This window comes from Leiobunum rupestre, chromosome 3 (genome assembly GCF_980474605.1).
Source record: "Leiobunum rupestre chromosome 3, qqLeiRupe1.1.hap1, whole genome shotgun sequence".
In the NCBI taxonomy this organism is placed as follows: Eukaryota; Metazoa; Arthropoda; class Arachnida; order Opiliones; family Sclerosomatidae; genus Leiobunum; species Leiobunum rupestre.
This window is the reverse complement of record NC_143386.1, coordinates 13,488,829-13,507,349: the sequence shown is the minus strand read 5'-3', so window position 1 is coordinate 13,507,349 and position 18,521 is coordinate 13,488,829.

The window sequence follows — 18,521 nt, the reverse complement described above, 5'->3', positions numbered from 1 at the left end:
TCAAATATTTTTAGGGCAAAAATTTAGACCAGTTAACTGATTAAATACCAAATAGTATTTCGAATATCAAATTATTCGACCTATTTGGTTTTCAAATAGCCAAATAGTTTGCATATTTGTCAAAAAAAGTAATTGAAATCACTGTTCGTTTTACTTGAAAATAGTAAAATATTAAACCAGATACAGTATGGCCTAGAACAAAGTTCCCTGGGTGTCTCAGCCTGCAGGCGGGCCCAGAATTTTATATTACGCCACTGTGGTAAACTCTAACTTACCATTCAAATTAATTGTAATTGTTGTACAAAATGTCTTTATTTTCAACCTTCCTTCGAACAATTTTTTCGATTTGATCAAAATGAGTTAATCGTAAGTTCGTAACCTACAAAAATATACTGCATATCAACTTATCAATTATCATACATATTTTAAATGGGTACCATGGCAAAATAATAATAATAATAATTAACTAGGCTAATACCCTAGATACCACTCGACTTTTAACCTTTAGTAACTACTAACTACAAGGACATGCTACATACTTCATAGTTTGCAAACACTTAATTAAAATTTCAAGTTTTTAAATATATGTAAAACGCGAGGGAGCAGATCTTTTGTTACAAATAAAAAATTGCATTTATTTAATTTTAAATCAATTATTATTAATTTAGTTAACTCAAAAATTCTAAACAGAAAAATCCATAAAGTTCTTACTTCAACTTTCCTCCCGGTTTTTAGTTTTGTTTTGTACTTGGTTTACGTTTTAGACTCAATTTTAGTTTTACTTTGCTATTCTAGAAAATTCCATAACAAAAGAGAACACGCGAGTAATCTAGCCAATAGGCGCTAGAATACACAGCTTCTGCCTTTCGCTAAGAAGTTTTAATACAAACGGTATCGATATCGGACGTGCAAGCTACTCTTTATATGGTCCTTGGCACTGCAGCCTAAAGAGAAGTGCCAGAAATAAGGACTAGTTCGGAAATTTCACTACGCTCTCCTGGGATGGCCTTGAACTTCAACAAATTAGAAAAAGACCCGCGGTTATTCGACCAGTTTGCAAACTATTTGAAAATACGAAATACTTTTCCCTATATTTTCGAATATTCGACTATTTGATCAAAAAATTCAATTATTCGCGAACTTTTCCAAGCGTTATTCGATTCGACGAATCGAATATTCGATTTGGTATTCGATCGAATTATTTGGTCTGACCAAATATTTTGCACACCCCTACACTTCACCTTAATCTTAAATATTTCCAACAGGTTATGGGTCCCAATAGCGCGAGTGAAAGTCTATGATTCCTGAGAATTTAAATTAACTTGTTACTTAGTTGGGTTATTAATATATAAATAAACAAGTTGGCAAGCCAAAATATACCTCTCCTCGGAAGAATGGTCCCTAGTGGTATTAATTTCTCGAGACGACCCTCAAAGATATCTCCGCAATTCAGAGTTATTTACGAAAAACGTATTCTCGGTTCAATCCCTGCCCGGTATAAAATTTTCATTTTAATTTAAATAATTGAGACGAGTTTGATTTATTCAGAATATTATAAATTCAGTAGTTACAATAACGAGCTAGACTTACTAAAACAATGCACAATTGAATTTAACCCTTTTTACAGTACATGTTTATCAGTTGAATATAATACGAAGCAAATTTTAATGAAAGAAATATCTACAGATAGTATTTGTATTTTTCTCACTTACGAAATACTTGCCGCATCTCTAACGCTCATTTTATTTCAACACTCGTAAACTTCCAGTTGAAGTTGTGATACGTACCGCATGAAAAAGACCAATACCATCCAATTTCCAATATCATATAATGACTTCGTTAGAAATCGTAGATATCCAAACATCCACACCAAATATATTTACAAGAAGCAAAAACCTTACCATCAACAAAGCACAGAGAGCCACTTTACTAACCGACAGCTCTTAAAGCAATAAACGTTAAATTATCGACTTTGCATTAACACAACTATATATAAGTCGATAAGAAAACCCGCAAGTAAATAACAAAAAACTAACGAAGTGGACCACCCACAGGGTCTACCCTTTAACCCTCTTATCTCGGCTGACTGCGCTAAAACAAGATTTGACCTTTAAATTGCATACGTAAAATATAATTCACAAAAGCGTAAAATGTTGTTGAAAACCAAATTACAAAAGTGTAAAATGTTGTAGGAAAAAAAATGACGTCAATAACTTTATAACAGCGTAAAGGACTATCGCTTAGCTGTTTTTGAAAAACACCGAAGCTTAACAAGCGTCGGTGGCTGAGGTGTTAGAGTAAATCTCTCCACGCAGCAGACCCGGGTTCGATTCCCGGCCGGCGCCAATAAATCGCAAATAGACACCAAGACGAATACCGTGAACAATTGGTGGAAACCCTGCCATTGGAAGTTGAGAGGTTGTTAAACACTCAGCATTAGGTCCGTCCCAAAAGTCAACAAGAAAAAGTTGTAGAGAAAATGCACGTACACACAACCAACACTAACATAACCAACACTAACTTAACACACTCAACACCCACAACCGTCATAACACAAACTAAACATTCACACCCTACACATAAACATTAAAATAACGTAATATCCAATCAAACTGCATCCACACTGTCGCGACGGTGAGCGTAAAACCATCAAAACCAAACCCAACCGCATTGTAATCCGTTAACGCTCACCGTCAAACAATGGTTTTGCCATCCGTTAGACTTCGCTCCCTAATTCCTAGCAACTGCGAACGCAAAGAGCCCTAGCAACTGCGAACGCGGTGATTTCAACACAAAGCGTACGCAGTGATTACACTTTGCCCCGAAAATGCGTACGCGTTCGCAGGACACACCCACCCACAGACACAGTGATTGTATAACCCCTCCAGGGTACAAAGTACCCTCGGAGAGGTAAAAATGCTTTTATCATAGCAGTTGAAAGGTTGAATTAAGGGGGAGTAGTTGAGAACTATGAAGGTGCAGATATTGAAAATGTTTTAGTTTTAAAGAGTTTTGTTTTTGGAATTTTCAAAAGTGAAATATATTTCTAAAATAATTTCCATCGACTTTCCTCACCCTTTATATATTTTAAAACCCTTCCCTAAAATTTGAGCCTTGAAACTTTAATAGTAAACAGTCAAAATTTTAATTTCGATAAGTTAGTTTTTGCATTAACCCAGGTATTATTACCACGTGTTCTTATGGTTGATAAGTGGTATTTCTAGTGGATAACACGAGTGGATGAATTTTACACGTGTGAAACACGTGCCAATTTAGTTTTCTACGACACTAAATTAAATTCGTGGGATTTTACACGTGGTGGAAACGTGAAATTTGGGTATAAAAAGACACGTAATCCACGTGTTCTTAAACACGTGGATTACATCTGCTTTTTCGGTATTCTAAGACATTGAATTAATTTCGTGTAAAATTACGTTGTGTCCCAGTGTTTGTTTGCTATACTAGAAAACTACTTATATTTCGTGTTCTTTAACACGTGGCGTACATGTTATTGATTGGTTTACTAGAACACTAGTTTAATTTCGTGGAAATTAACGTTGCATCTCAGTGTTCGTTTGGTAAACTAAAACGTTGGTTTCGTTTCCTGTACCTAACAAATCCTGTCGAAATATCAGGCAAACAATTGTTAACCGACCATCCCTTGGTGACTTTCCTTTTGCAACGGATCGCCATCGCGTTGCAGAGAGACAATGCGGCCTCAGTTTTATTTGATTTAATAAAAGAATTTTTATTGTACAATAGTGGTCTCCATGATTTTAATCAAGTTAATAACTGTACAAGACAGTCCACGAATACAATTAGTATAGCATTCGAGACACGGAAAAAAGGACTGTTAGGTTTCTAGCAATCGAGATTAAGAAGAGTTCGACAAAATGAGTGAGAAGAAGACAATCAGCAGTTATTTCCGTCTAAGGAGACAACTGAATGAAAAGCTCTGCCAGCTAAGTTATTTAGTGAAATGTAACCATGCATCAGTGATACCGATTTTTATCAAAGCAAAGAGCAATCTAAACGACTACACCACGCAAGTCGAAATTCAACGAGCCAAAAAAACATTCTCCGAAAGACTATCCAAAAACGTCGGGCGGACATCGCAAAGCTCGAAAGCAAGGTATATTACTGTTACCAAGACATGCCAATGATGGCTAGCGAACGTGAGAACATTTGGTATCCTAATTACCTTTGGACGAGAGACAATCAACACCTACTTAATTATGAAAAGAAACTAAAAGAAAAATATACAAAATTACGATCAAATTCAACAACTATTATTAATAATATCAAAATTAGTCTAAAAAGAGAACATAAGTCTATTTTAAATAATCCGTCATTTGTAAATTATTCTAAGCGTAAACTAACCGTAGAAGAGAAGAGGGTGTTAGAATATGGTCTAAACTTTGCTGTCAGCAAAAATAAGGAATTGGTAAATTTTGAAGATATCATAACTGCAGTGGAGTCCAGTTTATACGCAATAAAAAACAACCCCAATACTATTGACGCTATTAAGGGGAGTTGCATCAAACTGTTAGGCAAACATAAAAATGCCAAAGTGTCCCAAATCTAACACCAGGGGAACTTGCAGCTCTAAAGTCCCTAAAAAACGACAAGTCGATTGTGAATTGCAAAGCAGACAAAGGGGGATGTACAGTTTTGCTAGATAAAGGGGATAACGATGAAGCAGTTTCTGAAACCCTAAGGGAAGACACTTACAGCGAACTGAAAGGCAACCCGATTAACATTTACCACAACAAAGTAAAGAACACAGTAAAAAGTTGTTTACACCTGACCAAAAAAGAACAGGATGCCTTAATCCCGCCTAAATACATGGCCCCCAGGCTCTACCTTTCTCCCAAAATAGACAAGGAAGTCTTAAAATTCAGACCTATCGTCCCTAATATAAACTCCTCGTCTGAACGAGTAGGGAAATACATTGTCAGACGGTTTGGATATTTAACAAATAAACACAAATATACTGTCAAAACTTCCAAAGAACTAATACAAGAACTGAACAGAGAGGGCGTAGATCACATTGACACACTAGTATCGTTTGATGTGGTATCTCTATTCACTTCGGTACCAGTGGAGCAAGCACTGGAAGTGTTCAAACTGAGACTGAGGGAGGAAAAGATTAATGAACTAGAAATAGACGAGATTATAATTCTGACTTACCTAGTGCTGTCAAAAACGTTTTTCCAGGTTAATGAGAAATTCTATACCCAGAATCAAGGCCTCGCAATTGGCTATAGTCTTTTACCGTTCTTGTGCGACCTCTTCATGAATAACCTGGAAACCAAAGCTATAAACAATTCACCGTTCAAGGTGGCGTTTTGGAAAAGGTATGTGGATGATGTTCTATCGAAATGGAAGCATAGTAAGAGTGACCTCAACTGTTTCCTCGAATATTTAAATACCCAAAATCCTAATATAAAATTTACACTAGAAGTAGAGGAGGGGGGGGGTGGAAATTCCATTCTTGGATATTCTAATCCAAGAAAAAACGATACTTCGTTCACCACAACCGTCTACAGAAAGCCATTTTCGATCGTGGCCCCCCGCATAATAAATCTGCACATCCTTTCGCTCAGAAAAAATCTGCTTTCCTTTCGTATACCGAAAGAGCTATCAACGTATGTAAGGACGAACAAGAATACAAACACGAAATAAATTTTATAAAAAGCATAGCATTAAAAAGAGGGTTTGATTTAAAATTTATTCAAAAGATAATAAACTATACGCAAAATAAAACTAGCACTCTCAATAATACCAAATTAAAACCGTTCGATAAAAAGGAAAATTTTGTAATATTACCGTACAGTTAACTATCGGAAAAAATAGGCCACCTATGTAATAACAATAAAGTTAAACCCATATATAAACCTGTCAACAAAATTGCTAACTATTTTCCAACTAGAAAAGACAAAGTACCTAAGTATGGCATCTACCGATTAACATGTAGCTGCACAATGGGCTACATTGGGCAAACTAATCGTAGCCTCTCATTTAGGTTAAAAGAACATAAGGCTGATCTGAGATTAAACAGACCTAAAGCTATCGTAGAACATGCCCAAGGAGAAACACACGTCAACTCTTCTGAATTCTCGACAAAACGCTAGTATGTAATTGCCTGACGACGACACTAGACTGGGCGTCGAAACGGCCGTAGAGTAGCTTTTATTTGTTTTAATAAAAGAATTTTTATTGTACAATAGTGGTCTCCATGATTTTAATCTAGAAAAGAGTAATAATTAAAACCGTTAGAGATATTTGACTGACTCTTGTTTTAAGCGTTAGCGTATGAAGGTAAATATAATGTAGTACTGTAATCAGATTGACAAATATTAAATCATTGTATATTGCCTTAATTAGGCCAAGGCTGAGACACTACCTGTAAGTTGTCAACAGGCTGTTGATACTTCAATAACCTCAAGGAAGATTGGATTAAAGATATTTTTCAAATAAAGGTAAATTTTATAATTTTCAAATTGAATGTTAAATTTCGGTGTTAGCTTTTTAAATAAAATGACGCTTAATTTAATTTCTAAACTTAAAGTTAATTTTATTGTTGATTTGAGGAAATGTACCAATAATTAGTGCTGGCACGGGAAATTCATTACCTGCTTAATGGATTTTTTATCACTTTTAGATTTCAGAAATGATTTTTAGATAGTATTTAAATTTAATTTATGAAATATTGTTGATTTGAGGAAACATAAATATAATTGGGGAATTCATTACCCGCTTAATGTTTTATTTCCACTTTTGATAAATGCTTTGTGGGTAGTATTTAAATTTAGTTTATGAAATATAGTTGATTTGAGGAAATATACCAATAATTAGGGCTGGCACGGGAATTTCATTCCCCGCTTAATGTTTTTTTTTTCACTTTTAGAGTTCATTAATGCTTTGTGAGTAGTATTTAAATTAAATTTATGAAATAGTTCATTTGTAGGAATAAACCAATAATTAGGACCCGAGAAATTAATTACCCGATTAATGTTTATTTTTCAAAAATAGATTTTCTTTATGATTTGTGGGTAGTATTTCTTTTTAATTTTTAAAATATTATTTTTGATTAGAGAAAAGATATCAATATTTATTTAGTACTGGCACTTGAAGCTCATTTCCTGTTTGTAGTATATGTTTACATTTAGAGGTCCCAAACTAACTGTGGACAAAACTTTAAATATAATTTTTAACATTAAGTGTTTTTGAAGAAAAAACAAAAAAGCCAATAACGTAATAGTTTTATAGGTATGTTCCCATTTATTCCAATTTTACCTTCTCCCAAAGTTATCAGTTCTCCCAAAAACATGGTGTCCCATTTGTCCCAATTCCATTTCTCCGAACCAGAGTTCATTTAACCCAAAAATATGTATTCCCATTTTTCCCAACGATCAAGTTTCCCAAAAAAATTGATTCCCATTTCTCCCAACGATCAATATTCCCAAAAATATGGATTCCCCTTTCTCCCAATCATTATTTTCCAAATATATGGTAATTGCGCGGTTTTAGATCTCATCGGTACGAGTCGATATGCCGAAAAAAATACAGCGTAACATTTTGACGGCATTATTAGGTTAGGTTAGGTTTACCATATTCACATGGGCAAAATTTGATGTACTTGCATATTAAAATAAAAATTAGATTCATGTTTATACCAAGTGTAATTTTGGGACAAATGGGATTTGGGATAACTATTTTGGGACAAATGGGATTTGGAATAACTATTTTGGGACAAATGGGATTTGGGATAATTATTTTGGGACAAATGGGATTGGGAGAAATTGGTATTGGGATAACTATTTTCGGCGAAATGGGGGTGAACCGTTTTATATTGTCACTTTTGTTCTCTTGTAAAATAATTTGTTGGTCTGTACTGATTAGATTCAAGCATCACTATGTACAAACTTATCAAACAACAACTTTTTACTGTGTTCTTTACTTTGTTGTGGTAAATGTTAATCGGGTTGCCTTTCAGTTCGCTGTAAGTGTCTTCCCTTAGGGTTTCAGAAACTGCTTCATCGTTATCCCCTTTATCTAGCAAAACTGTACATCCCCCTTTGTCTGCTTTGCAATTCGCAATCGACTTGTCGTTTCTTAGGGACTTTAGAGCTGCAAGTTCCCTGGTGTTAGATTTGGGACACTTTGGCATTTTTATGTTTGTCTAACAGTTTGATGCAACTCCCCTTAATAGCGTCAATAGTATTGGGGTTGTTTTTTATTGCGTATAAACTGGACTCCATTGCAGTTATGATATCTTCAAAATTTACCAGTTCCTTATTTGTGCTGACAGCAAAGTTTAGACCATATTCTAACACCCTCTTCTCTTCTACGGTTAGTTTACGCTTAGAATAATTTACAAATGACGGATTATTTAAAATAGACTGATGTCTGTACTGATTAGATTCAAGCATCACTATGTACAAACTTATCAAACGACAAAAGAATAGAAACATTAAAGCTGCTGTTCAGAAACATATGGCCGAAATCAGAAATGATATTTTGGTTGAGGTAAATGGTGATCAAACATTACCTGGAGTTGATACGCAATGTCAGGTTTTTCAAACAATTGAAGCTGTGGCTGCTACAAATGAAACCGTAAATTTATCTGAAAATAGTCCAAACTCTGGTGATGAATATTTTATAAGTCAAAATATTCCTATAAGTGAAAATGAAAGTGGGTCCGAAGGCGAATATGAAAATTGTAGTTCTAGCTCAGATTGCCAAGAAAGTAAAGACGATAAAAATTTACGTTATGATTTGAAACAACTGGTTTTTAATTTTGGTATTAGTCATGCAGCACTAAATGGTCTCTTGAAAATATTGCAACCTTTACACAATACGCTTCCATTGGACTCTAAAACCATTTTAGACAGTAAAACTCAAACTGCCCTTCAAGTTGTTAGCTTGGAAAATGGATTATATTATCACATGGGATTAAGTGATGGTTTGCTTGGGAAACTAAAGTCAGGGTTGAAAGTGGAAACCAGATCTTTAGTCGTCTCATTTAACATAGATGGCGTTCCATTATTTAAAATTGTTAATTCTCAATTTTAGCCTATACTAGCACGCTGTGGGGAAACTTTGGATTATAAACCTTTTGTAGTTGGTCTATTTTATGGAACTGGGAAGCCAAAATCTTTGCTGATGTATTTAGAAAACTCTATTACAGAAACTTTAGACCGCATATTTTTAAATGATATTACATATGATATAGTATAAGGGCCTTTTATATGTGATGCCCCAGCCAAATCTAATTTAAAATGTTGTAAAAACAACAGTTGATATTTTGTTTGTGACAATTGTGAGCAAAAGGGTGGGTATATAGATAAAGTTATTTTTAATGAGTTTTATGGTCCTCTTAGAACAAATGAAAGTTTTCGAAATAAAAAACACAAAGAACTTCATATCGAGAATATCAGTTCTCCTTTACTTAAATTACCCATGAATATGGTTGAAGGATTTCCTATTGAATATATGCATTTGGTCTGTTTGGGTGTTACGCGCCGCATAATATTTAGCCTTATGAAACAAAAGGCGGTTGTTATAGATCAAATTTGAGCAAAAATGCTTAGACTTTCTAATCAAACTCCCATAGAATTTTCTCGAAAACCTAGGAGCCTAAATGAAATAGATAGGTGGAAAGCGACTGAATTTAGACAATTTCTATGATATACTAGGTTTTTTTATATTCAGGGGTATTATGTGAGATGATTTGGTTGATCACTTTCAGTGACTACATTGTGCAATTTATCTATTATGCCAAGAAACCCCTTCGGATAAATATATAAATTATGCAGAGTCCCTTATCCGTCTGTTCGTTACTCCTTCTAAAGATATATATGGAAAAGGCATTTATGTTTATAACATGCATAACCTCCTTCATATCTCTGGGCATGTCGTATATATGGTGGGCTTGATAAATTTTCTGCATTTGCTTTCGAGTCTTACCTTCGCCAATTAAAGAAGTTAGTTCGTTGCCCAAGCAAACCGCTTCAACAGATAGTTATTAGGCTTTCTGAATTAAATCAGAGTCAACAAAACCCAGAGATAGAATTTAATGTGCGGTGTATTGAACCTAAATATGAACATAGTAACGGGACATTGTACGACTTAAAAGGTGCTCAATTTAAAAAGGTCTATATAAATGGGTTAACTCTTACAAGTAAAAAAGGTACGAGTTATTAGTAAGTTTTTTAATTTCTTCAAATTTGTTTAGGATTTAGATATATTATCCCTTTTAATTATGGACTAATCTACTTTTTCGCGTATTTTAAAAACAATAAGGTTGTCAAAATACATAACATCGTTAAAAACCGTTCCAATCTATATTTCCTTGGTAAATACTACAAATAAGTGACTGATGCCTACACTTACCCCTGTCAGTCTTCAAATTTGGGCATTGAAAAGGTTACGATTTTATCATCCCTAAAAGCCTGGCCAGTCACATTATTTAAAAAAGTTAATTTTTACCTCAATCAAATGTTTCTGGCATTTCGATTCCACTACTTCACACAGATTGAGCGTGTAGGTCAGTAAAACATTTTATTAGCATTGCAAAGAGCTTTTTATCTTTCAAGCTTTGACAGTTTATTTTGCCTGCAATACTTAATAGAATATAGGGTTTTTTTTTAATTTTGGTCAACCTTAATAACTAATTATTTTTTAGACATTACTATACCATTATGTACAGTCCCATTCAAAAGTTTCCGGCCGTTTTTAATCGTTGACCATTTTGTTCCTATAATAGCTAGGGAGACAATCGATACGTTTTTCGATAGGATATAAACACGAAAAACAGACGCAGTTGCAAAATTTAGTGTAACCTACATAAGGAAAATGAAAGGCGGGAAATTGCGAAACCCCACCAAAGTAAAGTCACGAAAAACTGATGTTTAAGTTTCGAGACCACGATTATTGAACGCGAATATTCACACAGAAAACAAATATGTTTATAAATTCGAAATCGCTTTCGAACTTAAAAAGTTATTAAATTATGTGTGAAGCTTAAAATTCAGACAATTAACCCTAACCCACTTTTCAAGTGAAACAAATCAACTTAATTCTGAAGCAAGCGTAATAGTAGGGAAAACAATGTTGGTCAAGACAGACAATTTTTGTTTTTTTTTCCCTAGATTTCGGATGTGGGAGGTTATGAAATTATGTATAAAATATTCTGAATATTTATTTTGAAAACTTCGTTTTTTAGACGAACCAGATTCTAGTTTTTTATTGAAGACGTTTTGAGGAGATTACTCCATCACTGATATTATGAATTTATTATCGGTGATTATTATATAAATTCTTAATAGATCGCTGTAATACGCTATTGGAACGAAACAACATATCACGGCGGCTTCTAAGTTTTCGCTTTTTCTGACAATATAGTCCCCAAAAACCTTCGCGCCTATTTTAAGTTTTGGTCAGAAATATTGCCGCCTATTGGCTTATGTTCAATTTTACACAAGGATTTCGTCTGCATTTCCTTGTTTATTGCTCCAAAACAAATTTATGTTTTTCATCGAAGAATCTCAATAGGGTTCGTTAGTAGGTCATATTTCGACATTTCAATTATAAAATATACAGATCCTGTCTGACGTAATATGGTCTAAGGATGGTTTTGTGTATAAAATAAATTACAAAACTATGCTATATCATATTTAGCTCTTGAAATCGCAGAATATGGCAGATAGAGTGGTTGTTCGTCGTCAAATTGTTGAACTTCATCAACAGGGTTTTTCTAATAGATTAATAGCGCGTCAACTAAATGTGGCTCGTTTTACAGTTGCTACGTGGGTTGATAGATATAGGAATGACGAATTTAATGACGGAGTAGACCATGAAAGAGCAGGACGACCAAGGGTTTTTTCTGACAGAGATGTTCGCCAACTAGCAAGAACAAGTAGAGCTCAACCTTTCTTAACCTCAAGACGACTGAGGACGGAATTGCAACTTCAAGTTTCATTACCAATTATAAGAAGGGCATTGATGAGTCAGAATCTAAATGGACGCGTTGCTTGTCAGAAGGAGAAATTAAGTGCCGCAAACCGACGCGGAAGATTTGAATTTGCCAGAGACCATCTCGACTGGACTCAAGATCAATGGGAGCGAGTGGTCTTCACTGACGAGAAAAGTTTCGTTGTCGGACACAACGGCCAGGTATATTTATAGTCTATTAAAAAAACCTGAATCAATTTTAAAAGCAAGTTTTTCTAAAACCAAAGATTTGGGTTAGAAGACCGGTGGATACACGATACGATGAACCGTATATTATTGAAGTCCAAAGAAGCGGTCGTTATTCCGTTAACGTATGGGGCTGGATGTCAGCGGTTAATTCTGGAATACTAGTTCGTATTGAAGGACGAAACACCGCAGCACGTTACGTCGAACTTTTAGAAAATGAATGCTTCCCAAGCGTCTTAGAAAGGTTTCCGGACGGAAACTTTGTTTTCATGCACGATCGATTCCAATTCATACGGCTAGACTTGCGACTCAGGCACTAGAAAGACTTAGCGCTGTTCACGGCTTAACGGTAATTAAATTAAATTGTTTTATTATAGTTGAATTAAATTTTAAACTCTAGTCGTCAATTTAAAGTGATTTTTGTTCTTTTATATGTAGATAATGATTTGGCCATCGAAAGGTTGTGATATGAATCCCCTGGAAAACTTGGGGGCGGAAATGGTCCGAAGAGTTGATTATTCTAATGTTAGAAATGTTAATGAATTAATTGAAGCGATACAAAATGCTTGGCGCGATTTAAAACTCGAAATTGAACTATTCAGGTCATATCAGGAATCAATGCCACATCGAATGCGGGAGGTATTTGAAAAGAGGGGATATTGGTCACATTACTAGTAAAATATTTTCTATAAATGGTTTATTAAAAACAATTTGAAATGATTATCATTATGAACTCTATCTTAAATGCTCTGGGCATATCTAGCTCTATTTTGTCTCATCTGCCTCGAGCTCCTAGGTCTTTTACCCTTGCCAATATCTCGCTCACACCAAGAATGTATTTATTTATACTCAGGGAGAATGAATATGTCGAGACTGTCGACGGACACGTTGAGGCCCTAACCCCGTCACGCTAAGGGGGGGGAAAGGGGCGGTCTTATTTTTAGCGTCCTCGCAGCAGCGTTAATCGCGTCGAAAAACGTAATTTTTACGAACCAATGAGATTGCAGTATTATTGGATTTTATTAAGGCGGAGGAGCATACCGGGGGCCCCAACGGGTGGAATTGGAGAAACGCTAAAAATAATCTCGACATATTCATTCTCCCTGAGTATAAATAAATACATTCTTGCTCACACTGATTATCAATATTCATTTTTTAATAGATACTTGTGATATACGTGATTCTATATCTAAGATGTCGTTAGTGGGTTGATGAACTAAACCGCTAGGGGACGCTCGTGCGCTCATGCCAGGCTGTAGGGAGAAATACCGAGAGTTGTATTCTGGTTAACGTTTCGAAACTGAACACCAGCTCGTTTAGTTTTATCCACCTTTTGTTAAATAAATTACGCATTAAGTAAAATTTTCAGCAGTAAATCGCTGAATTCACTAGGACAAACAGGATACACCATTTGACAACAGCACCTTACCACCCAGCCTCTAAGCCGGCTTAACGTAGTGTAACGCGCACTCCGACCCCCAATGGGAAGTCACCGACAGAAATGATGTTGAACCGTATAATTGTCACACGCCTCGACTTATATCATCCCAGCAATATCACAGCTAAATATCTTTTAGACGCACCATGCAAAAACAGCAAACAGAAATTCGAAATCAGCGAGCCAGTGTTTGCCTATAATTTCGGCAACGGCGAAAAATATGCCATCTCGGAAAAATGATTTTTAACATACAAACCTCAAGAGGATAAATACGCCGTCATCAAAACCAACTACGCTCACGGAAAGAATAAACACACGTTTCGTCATAGCCAATCCCAGACATTTTCAAAACAAGGGGAACTCCACTTCCGGAGACACCTTCCATTTAGAGCGCAAATGGAAATTTAATTCCGGACAATACTCTTACGAGAACTCAGCTTCCTGAAACTTCAAATGAGAGATCAATACCTGTTATATATATATATATATATATATATATATATATATATATACATATATATATATATATATATATATATATATATATATATATATATATATGTATATATATGTATATATATATGTATATATATGCTCTTCATCGGTAAGACTGAAAGGTGGCTCGCCGACAGGTTCAAGGAGCATCAACGACATTAGAAAGAAGAACCACGTCACCCATCATTTTAATCACGTTCACAACATCAATGACGTTTCCATCCGCGTCATGTAAACTACTAATCTTCCCACGAAAGGCCGCCGCACTGAGGAAACCGCCTCATTTTTAATTTAGCCACGGAGTTGCCGTCGGGGTTAAACATACAATTAGTTTTTAGCTATGGTGGTTCGTTTTTTAGAGGGTATTGTTGTTTTTTTTTTGCGGTCATCCCGACTTCGTGTTTTTCCCGCCCGCGTTCGACATTGCTCGATTGTCGTCTTTTTCGAACGAGGACGGTTTTTTGGTTGTCGGGTAGGGGTTTGTTCGCAAGCATTTGATGTTTGGTTCCCTCGCCTCTCGTTTTTCTTTCGTCTTTCTCCCCTCTTTAATTGTTCATCAAACTTATTGCGAACATACCCCTTTTATGACAGTCCTTTTTAGCCTTTTAGCTTTTCTAGCCCCCCCCCTTTTTGTCGCGTGTTTGTATTATCCTTTTGTTGTCGCGTGTTATCGTCTCGCGCCTTTAATATTTTTAAACATTTTCAAATTGTCGGTTAGTCCCAATAAAGTGTTTCGCCTTGAAGGCCTATCGGCTTAAGTACCGCATATTTTTCCCCAATAAAGCTTAGTTTTATCCCCTACTTCTTGGTCTCTTTACTTGTTCGCGTTTTTACTCCGAAAATCTTGCTGTTATTAAGGGTTGAACATTAGAATTCTCGATTCACGTGAATCTTTAAAAATAAAATAGATTCGCCCTTTTTTCAACATTTGAGACTTTTGAATCCTAATTCGAAAAATTGTTCAAATTTATTTGAAAACTGAATTATTGTTATTTTATTTTATAAATATCACATATAAAGCGTTAGATAACAAAATAATGCTTATGACAGCAAATATAAAATGTCCACTGTATTCTTAATTTTTTTCTTTACACACCAATTTAAAATTTTACTTTAGTTAGAAAATTTAATTCGTGATTCGGGGGTTCAAGGTATTCTTGAATATTTAAAGTGTTCGTATGGAATCAAAATAAAGTCAGGGTCGGGTTCGGGGATGATACATACCCGGAAAAATAAAGTCGGGGTTGGGGATGGGAAACTGAATTATGAAAATGCCCCAGTTTGTCCTAGGGAATTCAGCGATTTACTGCTGAAAATGTTATTTAATGGGTAATTTATTTAACAAAACGTGGATAAAACTAAACGAGCTGGTGTTCAGTTTCGAGTCGGGAAATAGAATACAACTTTCGGTATTTCTCTCTACAGCCTGGCATAAGCGCACGAGCGTCCCCTAGCGGCTTAGTTCATCAACCCACTAACTACATCTTAGATATAGAATCACGTATATCACAAGTATGTATTAAAAATGAATATTGATAATCAGTGTGAGCGAGATATTGGCAAGGGTAAAAGACCTAGGAGCTCGAGGCAGATGAGACAAAATAGAGCTAGTTATGCCCAGAGCATTTAAGATAGAGTTCATAATGATAATCATTTCAAATTGTTTTTAATAAACCATTTATAGAAAATATTTTACTAGTAATGTGATCAATATCCCCTCTTTTCAAATACCTCCCGCATTCGATGTGGCATTGATTCCTGATATGACCTGAATAGTTCAATTTCGAGTTTTAAATCGCGCCAAGCATTTTGTATCGCTTCAATTACTTCATCAGCATTTCTAACATCAGGATGATCAACTCTTCGGACCATTTCCGTCCACAAGTTTTCCGGGGGATTCATATCACAACCTTTCGATGGCCAAATCATTATCTACATATAAAAGAACAAAAATCACTTTAAATTGACGACTAGAGTTTAAAATTTAATTCAACTAAAATAAAACAATTTAATTTAATATGATATAGCATAGTTTTGTAATCTATTTTATACATAAAACCATCCTTAGACCATATTACGTCAGACAGGAGCTGTATATTTTATAATTGAAATGTCGAAATATGACCTACTACAGAACCCTATTGAGATTCTTCGATGAAAAACATAAATTTGTTTTGGAGCAATAAACAAGGAAATGCAGACGAATTCCTTGTGTAAAATTGAACATAAGCCAATAGGCGGCAATATTTCTGACCAAAACTTAAAATAGGCGCGAAGGTGTTTGGGGACTACATGTATATTGTCAGAAAAAGCGAAAACTTAGAAGCCGCCGTGATATGTTGTTTCGTTCCAATAGCGTATTACAGCGATCTATTAAGAATTTATATAATAATCACCGATAATAAATTCATAATATCAGTGATGGAGTAATCTCCTCAAAACGTCTTCAATAAAAAACTAGAATCTGGTTCGTCTAAAAAACGAAGTTTTCAAAATAAATATTCAGAATATTTTATACATAATTTCATAACCTCCCACATACGAAATCAAGGAAAAAAAACAAATATTGTCTGTCTTGACCAACATTGTTTTCCCTACTATTACGCTAGCTTCAGAATTAAGTTGATTTGTTTCACTTAAAAAGTGGGTTAGGGTTAATTGTCTGAATTTTAAGCTTCACACATAATTTAATAACTTTTTAAGTTCGAAAGCGATTTCGAATTTATAAACATATTTGTTTTCTGTGTGAAAATTCGCGTTCAATAATCGTGGTCTCGAAACTTAAGCATCAGTTTTTCGTGACGTCACTTTGGTGGGGTTTCGCAATTTCCCGCCTTTCATTTTCCTTATGTAGGTTACACTAAATTTTGCAACTGAGTCTTTTTTTCGTGTTTATATCCTATCGAAAAACGTATCGGTTGTCTCCCTAGCTAAATTTTAAGGGAGTTTTAGACTGACAGATGTTCCTCCTTTTTGTCCATTGCCTTAAAAGCGTTATATCACTCCAGGACCTTCTCGAAAATTGAGATTACTTATTTTTAGCAATGAATCCAACACTGAAGCTCGAATGGCCCAAGGAAAACTATGACACCAAATTCTGTAAAAAGGTTAAAGATACCATCGTCTATTTCCTATGTTACTACGAAGACGGGACCATGGCTATAGTCGACGACACGCAGAACGCGTCAAGCAGTGTCGACAATTATTCAAAAATAGGTCTAATTATTGTCTATTTAATAAAAAAACCTAAGTAGTTTTGTCTTTCAATTTCAATATTAATGACCGTATTCAAAAATAACCAATTACATTCCGAGGATTCAATCTGTGAAATTCTACAATTTGCATTTCCAGATGATCTAACGCTGGTTCACTTTTAATGGGGATATAAAATAAAAGTTTCGCACTATATTTAATAAAATCGTTTACTGGGAAATCAAGAAAAGTTGCCTCTGAGATTTGTGTCTTTCATTGGTAATAACACTCTCGCAGCTGCTTCAAGATCACAAACGCATCAACAGATTCCGATAACCTTTTTAAATAGTTTTCTGACAAAATAAGCATATTGAACTTGCTCACTAGACCCAGGTATACACCTATAGCTTGTTATCTAAACCCTATTGGACAATAAGAAGTCAATTTGACATAAAACAATTATACGTTAAGTTGAGTGTAATATAATATATTTAAAACTATTTTAAATACTGATACTTACATTCAATAATATAGTAAAATATCCTACATCAAAGTTCTGATCCCGTCAATATTACGATCCAGATCGAGTCATTGCTAAATTAGGTGTCTGAGGCTTGACAACTTGTGGCCTCGGTAGTTCAATGGTAGTAGCGTTGGAACGGCAACCTAAAGGTCGTAGGTTCGGTTCCTGCCCGAGGTTTTTCTCAGTCACACTGGTATGGCACCACATGCAGAGGTATTCCATGTTTTAAATGAAACCTCCAAAGTTCTGATCTGCTCTATTAAAACATTTTTAAAATAAAAACTTTTTATTCTCAAACTTACGGCACTCTTTTACAAATAAAAATTTTAGGCAAAATATGCCCTGTGAGGCAGAGAAAAGTGAAAGCTCTTATAAAAAAAATGATTATATCAAAGCAGTTGAAAGGTTGAATTAAAGGGAGTGATTGAGATCTATGAAGGCGCAGATATTGAAAATGTTTTAGGTTTAAAGGGGAAGAATACAATGGTGAGTTTCGATTATGTTTCGCGTGATGGCGTTAGGATCAACTACTTCCTTCCCTATCTTCAAAATATTTTAGGGTGATTTCTTCTAAATACTCCATGTTTGAATTTTTCCAAGATTGGTTAAATGCCCAAAGTCAGGTGGTACAACTATCAAAGGCATAGAGAACGTAAAGTCTATAAAGAT